This window comes from Camelus ferus, chromosome 36 (assembly GCF_009834535.1).
Source record: "Camelus ferus isolate YT-003-E chromosome 36, BCGSAC_Cfer_1.0, whole genome shotgun sequence".
In the NCBI taxonomy this organism is placed as follows: domain Eukaryota; kingdom Metazoa; phylum Chordata; class Mammalia; order Artiodactyla; family Camelidae; genus Camelus; species Camelus ferus.
This window is the reverse complement of record NC_045731.1, coordinates 11,028,708-11,041,665: the sequence shown is the minus strand read 5'-3', so window position 1 is coordinate 11,041,665 and position 12,958 is coordinate 11,028,708.

Below are 12,958 nucleotides of genomic sequence, written 5' to 3'. Positions count from 1 at the left end.
GCGGGATGCCGGGGAAAGGCAGAGGTTGCGCTGGAAATGCAGGCAGCATCTAGTGCTTCCCTCTGGACAGATGAGGTAATTAACGGACTTCCCGCTGCCAGGGAACACCTGTGACAACAGGCAGCTGCGTGGAGGGCGGCCCCAAAACTCCCCCAACCACTCGGCCGCGTTCCGGAATTCTGAGTGTGGCGAGGTTCTGTCCTCAGTCTGCAGAACCTGTGATCTCCTAGGAACCCTCCGCGTGTCTTCCCCGTGTGAACCTTATGCGGGCTTCCGGGGAAAGGCGGGGGTTGGGCTGGAAAAGCAGGTAGCATTTAATGCCTCCCCCTGGACAGATGAGTTAATTAGCGAAATAATCTCTGCTAGGGAATACCACTGACACCAGGCAGTTGCGTCGATTGCGGCCCCAAACCTCCCCCAACCACTCGGCCGAGTTCCGGATTTCTGAGTGTGGCGAGGTTTCGTCCTCTGTCTGCAGCGCCTGGGATCTCCTAGGAGCCCTCCGCGTGTCTTCCCCGAGTGACTCTTATGCGGGTTGCCGGGGAAAGGCAGAGGTTGGGCTGGAAATGCAGGTAGAATCTAGTTCCTCCCCCTGGACAGATGAGGTAATTAGCGGACTTCCCCCTGCCAGGGAACACCTGTGACACCAGGCAGCTGCGTGGAGGGAGGCCCCAAGCCTACCCCACCCACTCGGCCGCCTTCCGGAATTCTGAGTGTGGCGAGGTTCCGTCCTCTGTCTGCAGCGCCTGGGATCTCCTAGGAGCCATCCGCGTGTCTTCCCAAAGTTTCTCCTAGTGCGGGCGGCTGGGGAAAGGCAGGAGTTGTGCTGGAAATGCAGGTAGCATCTAGTGCCTCCCCCTGGACAGATGAGGTAATTAGCGGAATTCCCCCTGCCAGGGAACACCTGTGACACCAGGCAGCTGCGTGGAGGGCGGCCATAAACCTCCCCCAACCACACAGCCGCGTTCCGTAATTCTGAGTTTGGGGAGGTTCCGTCATCTGTCTGCAGCGCCTGGGATCACCTAGGAGAACTCCGCGTGTTTTCCTCGAGTGTCTCCTAGTGCGGGCTGCTGGGGAAAGGCGGGGGTTCGGCTGGAAATGCAGGTAGCATCTAGTGCCTCCCCCTTGACCGATGAGGTAATTAGCGGAGTTCCCCCTGCCAGGGAAAACCAGTGACACCAGGCAGCTGCGTGGAGGGCGGCCCCAGTTTTCCCCCACCCATTCGGCCGCATTCCGGAATTCTGAGTGTGGTGAAGTTCCGTCCTCTGTCTTCAGCTTCTGGGATCTCCTAGGAGCCCTCCGCGTGTCTTCACCCTGTGAATCTTATGCGGGCTGACGGGGAAAGGCGGGGGTTGCGCTGGAATCGCAGGTAGCATCTAATGCCTCCACCTGGACAGATGAGGTATTTAGCGGACTTCCCCCTGAGAGGGAACACCTGTGAAACCAGGCAGCTGCGTGGAGGGCGGCCCCAAACCTCCCCCACCCACTCGGCCGCGTTACGGGTTTCGGAGTATGGCGAGGTTCCGTCCTCTGTCTGCAGCTCCTGGGATCTCCTAGGAGCCCTCCGCGTGTCTTCCTCGAGTGTCTCCTAGTGCGGGCTGCTGGGGAAATGCAGGGGTTGGGCTGGAAATGCAGGTAGCATCTAGTGCCTCCCCCTGGACAGATGAGGTAATTAGCGGAATTCCTCCTCCCATGGAACACCAGTGACACCAGGCAGCTGCGTGGAGGGCGGCTCCAAACCTCTCCCAACCACTCGGCCGCGTTCTGGAATTCTGAGTGTGGCGAGGTTCCGTCCTATATCTGCAGCGCCTGGGATCTCCTAGGAGCCCTCCGCGTGTCTTCCCCGTGTTTATCATATTGCGGGCTACCGGGGAAAGGCGGGGGTTGGGCTGGAAATGCAAGTAGCATATAGAGCCTCCCCCTGGACAGATGAGGTAGTTAGCGGAATTCCCCCTGCCAGGGAACACAAGTGACACCTGGCAGCTGCGTGGAGGGCGGCCCCAAACCCCCCCAACCACTCGGCCGCATTCCGGATTTCTGAGTGTGGCGAGGTTCCGTCCTAAGTCTGCAGCGCCTGGGATCTCTTAGGAGCACTCCGCGTGTCTTCCCCGAGTGTCTCCTTGTGCGGGCTGCCGGGGAAATGCGGGGGTTGGGCTGGAAATGCAGGTAGCATCTAGTGCCTCCCCCTGGACTGATGAGGTAATTAGCGGACTTCCCCCTGCCAGGGAACACCTGTGACACCAGGCAGCTGCGTGATGGGTGGCCCCAAACCTCCCCCACCCATTCGGCCGCGTTCCGGAATTCTGAGTGTGGCGAGGTTCCGTCCTCTGTCTGCAGCGCCTGGGATCTCCTAGGAGCCCTCCGCGTGTCTTCCCCGTGTGACTCTTATGCGGGATACCGGGGAAAGTCTAGGGTTGGGCTGGAAACGCAGGTAGCATCTAATGCGTTCCCCTGGACTGATGAGGTAATTAGCGGACTTCCCCCTGCCATGGAATACCTGTGACACCAGGCATCTGCGTGGATGGCGGGCCCAAATCTTCTCAACCCACTCGGCCGCTTTCCGGAATTCTGAGTGTGCGAAGTTCCCTCCTCTATCAGCAGCTCCTGGGATCTCCTAGGAGCCCTCCGCTTGTCTTCACAGAGTGTCTCTTAGTGCGGGCTGCCCGGGAAAGGCGGGGGTTGGGCTGGAAATACGGGTAGCATCTAGTGCCTCCACCTGGACAGATGAGGTATTTAGCGGAATTCCCACTGCCAGGGAACCCCTGTGACACCAGGCAGCTGCGTGGAGGTCGGCCACAATCCTCCCACAACCACTCGGCCGTGTTCCGGAATTCTGACTGTGGCGAAGTTCCGTCCTCTGTCTGCAGTGCCTGGGATTTCCTAGGAGCCCTCCGCGTTTCTTCCCCGAGTGACACTGATGCGGGCTGCCGGGGAAAGGCGGAGGTTGGGCTGGAAACGCAGGTAGCATCTAGTGCCTCCCCCTGGAGGGATGAGGTAATTAGCGGACTTCCCCCTGCCATGGAATACCTGTGACACCAGGCAGCTGCGTGGTGGGCGGCCCCAAACCTCCCCCAAACATTCGGCCGCGTTCCGGATTTCTGAGTGTGGCGAGGTTCGGTCCTCTTTCTGCAGCGCCAGGGATCTCCTAGGAGCATTCCGCGTGTCTTCCCAGAGTGACTCTTTTGCGGGCTGCCTAGGAAAGCCTGGGGTTGGGCTGGAAAAGCAGGTAGCATCTAGTGCCACCCCCTGGACTGATGAGGTATTAAGCGGACATCCCCCTGCAAGGACACATTTCACACCAGGGAGCTGCGTGGAGGGCGGGCCCAAATATTCTCCACCCACTCGGACGCGTTCCGGAATTCTGAGTGTGGCGAGGTTCCGTTCTCTGTCTGCAGCGCCTGGGATCTCCTAGGAGCCCTCCGCGTGTCTTCCCCCAGTATCTCCTAGTGCGGGCTGCCGGGGAAATGCGGGGTTTGGGCTGGAAATGCAGGTAGCATCTAGTGCCTCCCATTGGACAGATGAGGTAATTAGCGGACATCCCCCTGCCAGGGAACATCTGTGACACCAGGCAGCTGCGTTAAGGGCGGGCCCAAACTTCCCCCACCCACACGGACGCGTTCCGGATTTCTCAGGGTGGCGAGGTTCCTTCCTCTGTCTGGAGAATCTGGGATCTCCTAGGAGCCCTCCGCGTGTCTTCCCCGAGTTTCTCCCAGCGCGGGCTGCCGGGGAAAGGCGGTGGTTGGGCTGGAAATGCAGGTAGCATCTAGTGCCTCCCCCTGGACAGATGTGGTATTTAGCGGAATTCCCTCTGCCATGGAACACCTGTGACACCAGGCAGCTGCGTGGTGGGCGGCCCCAAACCTCCACCAACCATTCGGCCGCGTTCCGGATTTCTGAGTGTGGCGAGGTTCGGTCCTCAGTCTGCAGCGCCTGGGATCTCCTAGGAGCCCTCCACGTGTCTTTCCCGAGTGAATCTTATGCGGGCTGCCTGGGAAAGGCTGTGGTTGGGCTGGAAAAGCAGGTAGCATCGAGTGCCACCCCCTGGACTGATGAGGTATTAAGCGGACTTCCCCCTGCAAGGATAACTTTGACACTAGGCAGCTGCATGGAGGGTGGGCCCAAATCTTCTCCACCCACTCGGACGCGTTCCGGAATTCTGAGTGTGGCGAGGTTCCGTCCTCTGTCTGCAGCGCCTGGGATCTCCTAGGAGCCCTCCGCGTGACTTCCCCTAGTGTCTCCTAGCGCGGGCTGCCGGGGAAAAGCGGTGGTTGGGCTGGAAATTCAAGTAGCATCTAGTGCCTCCCCCTGGACAGATCAGGTAATTAGCGGACTTCCCCCTGCAAGGGAAAACCTGTGACACCAGGCAGCTGCGTGGAGGGCAGCCCCAAGCCTCCCCAACCCACTCGGCCGCGTTCCGGAATTCTGAGTGTGGCGAGGTTCCGTCTTCTGTCTGCAGCGCCTGGGATCTCCTAGGAGACCTCCGTGTGACTTCCCAGAGTGTCTCATAGTGCGTGCAGCCAGGGAAAGCCGGGGGTTGTGCTGGAAATGCAGGTAGCATCTAGTGACTCCCCCTCGAAAGATGAGGTAATAAGCGGACTTCCCCCTGCCAGGGAACACCTGTGACACCAGGCACCTGCGTGGAGGGCGGCACCAAACCTCCCCCACCCATTCGGCCGCATTCCGGAATTCTGAGTCTGGCGAGGTTCCGTCCTCTGTCTGCAGCGCCTGGGATCTCCTAGGAGCCCTCCGCGTTTCTTCCCCGAGTGAGTCTTATGCGGGATGCCGGGGAAAGTCTGAGGTTGGGCTGGAACTGCAGGTAGCATCTAGTGCCTCCCCCTGGACAGATGAGGTAATTAGCAGACTTCCCCCTGCCAGGGAACACCTGTGACACCAGGCAGCTGCGTGGAGGGCGTCCCCAAACCTCCCCCACCCACTCGGCCGTGTTCCGGATTTCGGAGTGTGGCGAGGTTCCGTCCTCTTTCGCAGCGCCTGGGATCTCCTAGGAACCCTCCGCGTGTCTTCCCCGAGTGACTCTTATGCGGGTTGCCGGGGAAACTCAGAGGTTGGGCTGGAATTGCAGGTAGCATCTATTGCCTCCCCCTGGACAGATGAGGTAATTAGCAGTTTTCCCCCTGCCAGGGAAGACCTGTGACACCAGGCAGCTGCGTGGTGGGCGGCCACAAAGCTCCCACACCCACTCGGCCGCGTTCCGGAATTCTGAGTGTGGGGAGGTTACGTCCACTGTCTGCAGCGCCTGGGATCTCCTAGGAGCCCTCCGCGTGTCTTCCCAGAGTGTCTCCTAGTGCGGGCTGCCGGGGAAATGCGGGGTTTGGGCTGGAAATGCAGGCAGCATCTTGTGCTTCCGCCTGGACAGATGAGGTAATAAGCGGACTTCCCCCTGACAGGGAACTACCTGAGACACCAGGCCACAACGTGGAGTGCGGACCGAAAACTCCCCCACCCATTTGGCCGCATTCCGGAATTCTGAGTGTGGCGAGGTTCCGTCCTCTGTCTGCAGCTCCTGGGATCTCCTAGGAGCCCTCGCGTGTCTTCCCCGTGTGACTCTTATCGGGCTGCCGGAGAATGGCGGGGGTTGGGCTGGAAACGCAGGTAGCATCTAATGCCTCCACCTGGATAGATGAGGTAATTAGCGGACTTCCCCCTGAGAGGGAACACCTGTGACACCAGGCAGCTGCGTGGTGGACGGCCCCAAACCTCCCCCACCCAATCGGCCGCGTTCCAGATTTCGGAGTTTGGCGAGGTTCCGTCCTCTGTCTGCAGCTCTTGGGATCTCCTAGGAGCCCTCCGCGTGTCTTCCTCGAGTGTCTCCTAGTGCGGGCTGCCGGGGAAATGCAGGGGTTGGGCTGGAAATGCAGGTAGCATCTAGTGCCTCCCCCTGGACAGATGAGGTAATTAGCGGAATTCCCCCTCCCATGGAACACCAGTGACACCAGGCAGCTGCGTGGAGGGCGGCTCCAAACCTCTCCCAACCACTCGGCCGCGTTCCGGAATTCTGAGTGTGGCGAGGTTCCGTCCTATATCTGCAGCGCCTGGGATCTCCTAGGAGCCCTCCGCGTGTCTTCCCCGTGTTTATCATATTGCGGGCTACCGGGGAAAGGCGGGGGTTGGGCTGGAAATGCAAGTAGCATCTAGAGCCTCCCCCTGGACAGATGAGGTAGTTAGCGGAATTCCCCCTGCCAGGGAACACAAGTGACACCTGGCAGCTGCGTGGAGGGCGGCCCCAAACCCCCCCAACCACTCGGCCGCGTTCCGGATTTCTGAGTGTGGCGAGGTTCCGTCCTAAGTCTGCAGCGCCTGGGATCTCTTAGGAGCACTCCGCGTGTCTTCCCCGAGTGTCTCCTTGTGCGGGCTGCCGGGGAAATGCGGGGATTGGGCTGGAAATGCAGGTAGCATCTAGTGCCTCCCCCTGGACTGATGAGGTAATTAGCGGACTTCCCCCTGCCAGGGAACACCTGTGACACCAGGCAGCTGCGTGATGGTTGGCCCCAAACCTCCCCCACCCATTCGGCCGCGTTCCGGAATTCTGAGTGTGGCGAGGTTCCGTCCTCTGTCTGCAGCGCCTGGGATCTCCTAGGAGCCCTCCGCGTGTCTTCCCCGTGTGACTCTTATGCGGGATACCGGGGAAAGTCTAGGGTTGGGCTGGAAACGCAGGTAGCATCTAATGCGTTCCCCTGGACTGATGAGGTAATTAGCGGACTTCCCCCTGCTAGGGAACACCTGTGACACCAGGCAGCTGCGTGGAGGGCGGCCCCAATCCTCCCCCACCCACTCGGCCGCCTTCCGGATTTCTGAGTGTGGCGAGGTTTCGTCCTCTGTCTGCAGTGCCTGGGATCTCCTAGGAGCCCTCCGCGTGTCTTCCCCGAGTGACTCTTATGCGGGCTGCCGGGGAAAGTAAGAGGTTGGGATGAAAATGCAGGTAGAATCTAGTGCCTCCCCCTTGACCGATGAGGTAATTAGCGGACTTCCCCCTGCCAGGGAACACCTGTGACACCAGGCAGATGCGTGGAGGGCGGCCCCAATTTTCCCCCACCCATTCGGCCGCATTCCGGAATTCTGAGTGTGGCGAGGTTCCGTCTTCTGTCTGCAGCGCCTGGGATCTCCTAGGAGACCTCCGTGTTACTTCCCAGAGTGTCTCATAGTGCGGGCTGCCAGGGAAAAATGGGGGTTGTGATGGAAATGCAGGTAGCATCTAGTGCCTCCCCCTGGACAGATCAGGTAATTAGCGCAATTCCCCCTGCCAGGGATCACCTGTGACACCAGGCAGCTGCGTGGAGGGTGGCCCCAAAAATCCCCCATCCACAGAGCCGCGTTCCGGAATTCTGACTGTGGCGAGGTTCCGTCTTCTGTCTCCAGCGCCTGGGATCTCCTAGGAGCCCTCTGCGTGTATTCCCCGTGTGAGTATTATGCGGGGTGCCCAGGAAAGGCGGGGGTTGGGCTGGAAACACAGGTAGCATCTAATGCCTTCCCCTGGACTGATGAGGTAATTAGCGAAATTCCCCCTGCCAGGGAACACCTGTGACACCAGACAGCTGCGTGGAGTGCGGCCCCAAGCCTCCCCCACCCACTCGGCCGCGTTCCGGAATTCTGAGTGTGGCGAGGTTCTGTCCTCTGTCTGCAGAACCTGTGATCTCATAGGAGTCCTCCGCGTGTCTTCCCCGAGTGTCTCCTATTGCGGGCCGCTGGGGAAAGGCGGGGGTTCGGCTGGAAATGCAGGTAGCTACTAGTGCCAGCCCCTTGACCGATGAGGTAATTAGCGGACTTCCCCCTGCCAGGGAACACCTGTGACACCAGGCAGCTGAGTGGAGGGCGGCCCCAAGCATCCCCCACCCACTCGGCCGCCTTCCGGAATTCTGAGTGTGGCGAGGTTTCGTCCTCTGTCTGCAGCGCCTGGGATTTAATAGGAGCCCTCCGCGTGGGTTCCCCGAGTGACTCTTATGCTGGCTGCCCGGGAAAGGCAGAGGTTGGGCTGGAAATGCAGGTAGCATCTAGTGCCTCCTCCAGGACAGATCAGGTAATTAGCGGAATTCCCCCTGCCAGGGAACACCTGTGACACCAACAGCTGCGTGGCGGGCGGCCCCAAACCTCCCCCTCACACTCGGTCGCGTTCTGGAATTCTGAGTGTGACGAGGTTCCGTCGTCTGTCTGCAGCGCCTGGGATCTCCTAGGTGCCCTCCGCGTGTCTTCCCAGAATGTCTCATAGTGCGGGCTGCCGGGGAAATGCGGGGGTTGGGCTGGAAATGCAGGCAGCATCTAGTGCTTCCCCCTGGACAGATGAGGTAATAAGCGGACTTCCCCCTGCCAGGGAACACCTGTGACACCAGGCAGCTGCGTGGAGGGCGGCCCCAAACCTCCCCCTCGCACTCGGTCGCGTTCTGGAATTATGAGTGTGACGAGGTTTCGTCCTCTGTCTGCAGCGCCTGGGATCTCCTAGGAGCCCTCCGCGTGTGTTCCCCGAGTGACTCTTATGCTGGCTGCCGGGGAAAGGCAGAGGTTGCGCTGGAGATGCAGGCAGCCTCTAGTGCCTCCCCCTGGACAGATGAGGTAAATAACGGACTTCCCCCTGCCAGGGAACACCTGTGACAACAGGCAGCTGCGTGGAGGGTGGCCCCAAACTTCCCCCACCCATTCGGCCGCATTCCGGAATTGTGAGTGTGGCGAGGTTCCGTCCTCTGTCTGCAGAGCATGGGATCTACTAGGAGCGTTCCGCGTGTCTTCCCAGAGTGTCTCCTTGTGCGTGCTGCCAGGGAAAAGCGGGGGTTGTGCTGGAAATGCAGGTAGCTTCTAGTGCCTCCCCCTGGATAGATCAGGTAATTAGCGGACTTCCCCCTGCCAGGGAACACCAGTGACACCAGTCATCTGCGTGGAGGGCGGCCCCAAACCTCCCCCAACCACTCGACCGCGTTTCGGAATTCTGAGTGTGGCGAGGTTCCGTCCTATGTCTGCAGCACCTGGGATCTCCTAGGAGCCCTCCGCGTGTCTTCCCCGAGTGTATCCTAGTGCGGGCTGCCGGGGAAATGCGGGGGTTGGGCTGGAAATTCAGGTAGCATCTAGAACCTCCCCCTGGACAGATGAGGTAATTAGCGGAATTCCCCCTGCCAGGGAACATAGGTGACGCCAGGCAGCTGCGTGGTGGGCGGCCCAAACCTCCCCCTCCCACTCGGTCCCGTTCTGGAATTCTGAGTGTGGCGAGGGTTCCGTCCTCTGTCTGCAGCGCCTGGGATTTCCTAGGAGCCCTCTGCGTGTCTACCAAGAGTGACTCTTATGCGGGATGCCGGGGAAAGGCAGAGGTTGCGCTGGAAATGCAGGCAGCATCTAGTGCCTCCCTCTGGACAGATGAGGTAATTAACGGACTTCCCACTGCCAGGGAACACCTGTGACAACAGGCAGCTGCGTGGAGGGCGGCCCCAAAACTCCCCCAACCACTCGGCCGCGTTCCGGAATTCTGAGTGTGGCGAGGTTCTGTCCTCAGTCTGCAGAACCTGTGATCTCCTAGGAACCCTCCGCGTGTCTTCCCCGTGTGACCCTTATGCGGGCTTCCGGGGAAAGGCGGGGGTTGGGCTGGAAAAGCAGGTAGCATTTAATGCCTCCCCTGGACAGATGAGTTAATTAGCGAAATAATCTCTGCTAGGGAATACCACTGACACCAGGCAGTTGCGTCGATTGCGGCCCCAAACCTCCCCCAACCACTCGGCCGAGTTCCGGATTCTGAGTGTGGCGAGGTTTCGTCCTCTGTCTGCAGCGCCTGGGATCTCCTAGGAGCCCTCCGCGTGTCTTCCCCGAGTGACTCTTATGCGGGTTGCCGGGGAAAGGCAGAGGTTGGGCTGGAAATGCAGGTAGAATCTAGTTCCTCCCCCTGGACAGATGAGGTAATTAGCGGACTTCCCCCTGCCAGGGAACACCTGTGACACCAGGCAGCTGCGTGGAGGGAGGCCCCAAGCCTACCCCACCCACTCGGGCCGCCTTCCGGAATTCTGAGTGTGGCGAGGTTCCGTCCTCTGTCTGCAGCACCTGGGGTCTCCTAGTAGAGCTACGCGTGTCGTCCCAGAGTGTCTCCTTGTGTGTGCTGCCGGGGAAAGGCGGGAGTTGTGCTGAAAATGCAGGTAGCTTCTAGTGCCTCCCCCTGGATAGATCAGGTAATTAGCGGACTTCCCCCTGCCAGGGAACACCTTTGACACCAGTCAGCTGCGTGGAGGGCGGCCCCAAACCTCCCCCAACCACTCGGCCGCGTTCCGGAATTCTGAGTGTGGCGAGGTTCCGTCCCCTGCCTGCAGCGCCTGGGATCTCCTAGGAGCCATCCGCGTGCCTTCCCAAAGTTTCTCCTAGTGCGGGCGGCTGGGGAAAGGCGGGAGTTGTGCTGGAAATGCAGGTAGCATCTAGTGCCTCCCCCTGGACAGATGAGGTAATTAGCGGAATTTCCCCTGCCAGGGAACATCTGTGACACCAGGCAGCTGCGTGGAGGGCGGCCATAAACCTCCCCCAACCACACAGCCGCGTTCCGTAATTCTGAGTTTGGGGAGGGTCCGTCATCTGTCTGCAGCGCCTGGGATCACCTAGGAGAACTCCGCGTGTTTTCCTCGAGTACTCCTAGTGCGGGCTGCTGGGGAAAGGCGGGGGTTCGGCTGGAAATGCAGGTAGCATCTAGTGCCCCCCCCTTGACCGATGAGGTAATTAGCGGAGTTCCCCCTGCCAGGGAAAACCTGTGACACCAGGCAGCTGCGTGGAGGGCGGCCCCAGTTTTCCCCCACCCATTCGGCCGCATTCCGGAATTCTGAGTGTGGTGAAGTTCCGTCCTCTGTCTTCAGCTTCTGGGATCTCCTAGGAGCCCTCCGCGTGTCTTCACCCTGTGAATCTTATGCGGGCTGACGGGGAAAGGCGGGGGTTGGGCTGGAATCGCAGGTAGCATCTAATGCCTCCACCTGCACAGATGAGGTATTTAGCGGACTTCCCCCTGAGAGGGAACACCTGTGAAACCAGGCAGCTGCGTGGAGGGCGGCCCCAAACCTCCCCCACCCACTCGGCCGCGTTACGGGTTTCGGAGTATGGCTAGGTTCCGTCCTCTGTCTGCAGCTCCTGGGATCTCCTAGGAGCCCTCCGCGTGTCTTCCTCGAGTGTCTCCTAGTGCGGGCTGCTGGGGAAATGCAGGGGTTGGGCTGGAAATGCAGGTAGCATCTAGTGCCTCCCCCTGGACAGATGAGGTAATTAGCGGAATTCCTCCTCCCATGGAACACCAGTGACACCAGGCAGCTGCGTGGAGGGCGGCTCCAAACCTCTCCCAACCACTCGGCCGCGTTCCGGAATTCTGAGTGTGGCGAGGTTCCGTCCTATATCTGCAGCGCCTGGGATCTCCTAGGAGCCCTCCGCGTGTCTTCCCCGTGTTTATCATATTGCGGGCTACCGGGGAAAGGCGGGGGTTGGGCTGGAAATGCAAGTAGCATATAGAGCCTCCCCCTGGACAGATGAGGTAGTTAGCGGAATTCCCCCTGCCAGGGAACACAAGTGACACCTGGCAGCTGCGTGGAGGGCGGCCCCAAACCCCCCCAACCACTCGGCCGCGTTCCGGATTTCTGAGTGTGGCGAGGTTCCGTCCTAAGTCTGCAGCGCCTGGGATCTCTTAGGAGCACTCCGCGTGTCTTCCCCGAGTGTCTCCTTGTGCGGGCTGCCGGGGAAATGCGGGGGTTGGGCTGGAAATGCAGGTAGAATCTAGTGCCTCCCCCTGGACTGATGAGGTAATTAGCGGACTTCCCCCTGCCAGGGAACACCTGTGACACCAGGCAGCTGCGTGATGGGTGGCCCCAAACCTCCCCCCACCCATTCGGCCGCGTTCCGAAATTCTGAGTGTGGCGAGGTTCCGTCCTCTGTCTGCAGCGCATGGGATCTCCTAGGAGCCCTCCGCGTGTGTTCCCCGAGTGACTCTTATGCTGGCTGCCGGGGAAAGGCAGAGGTTGCGCTGGAGATGCAGGCAGCCTCTAGTGCCTCCCCCTGGACAGATGAGGTAAGTAACGGACTTCCCCCTGCCAGGGAACACCTGTGACAACAGGCAGCTGCGTGGAGGGTGGCCCCAAAACTTCCCCCCACCCATTCGGCCGCATTCCGGAATTGTGAGTGTGGCGAGGTTCCGTCCTCTGTCTGCAGAGCATGGGATCTACTAGGAGCGTTCCGCGTGTCTTCCCAGAGTGTCTCCTTGTGCGTGCTGCCAGGGAAAAGCGGGGGTTGTGCTGGAAATGCAGGTAGCTTCTAGTGCCTCCCCCTGGATATATCAGGTAATTAGCGGACTTCCCCCTGCCAGGGAACACCAGTGTGACACCAGTCATCTGCGTGGAGGGCGGCCCCAAAACTCCCCCCAACCACTCGACCACGTTGTCGGAATTCTGAGTGTGGCGAGGTTCCGTCCTATGTCTGCAGCACCTGGGATCTCCTAGGAGCCCTCCGCGTGTCTTTCCCCGAGTGTAACCTAGTGCGGGCTGCCGGGGAAATGCGGGGGTTGGGCTGGAAATTCAGGTAGCATCTAGAACCTCCCCCTGGACAGATGAGGTAATTAGCGGAATTCCCCCTGCCAGGGAACATAGGTGACGCCAGGCAGCTGCGTGGTGGGCGGCCCCAAACCTCCCCCTCCCACTCGGTCCCGTTCTGGAATTCTGAGTGTGGCGAGGTTCCGTCCTCTGTCTGCAGCGCCTGGGATTTCCTAGGAGCCCTCTGCGTGTCTACCAAGAGTGACTCTTATGCGGGATGCCGGGGAAAGGCAGAGGTTGCGCTGGAAATGCAGGCAGCATCTAGTGCCTCCCTCTGGACAGATGAGGTAATTAACGGACTTCCCGCTGCCAGGGAACACCTGTGACAACAGGCAGCTGCGTGGAGGGCGGCCCCAAAACTCCCCCAACCACTCGGCCGCGTTCCGGAATTCTGAGTGTGGCGAGGTTCTGTCCTCAGTCTGCAGAAC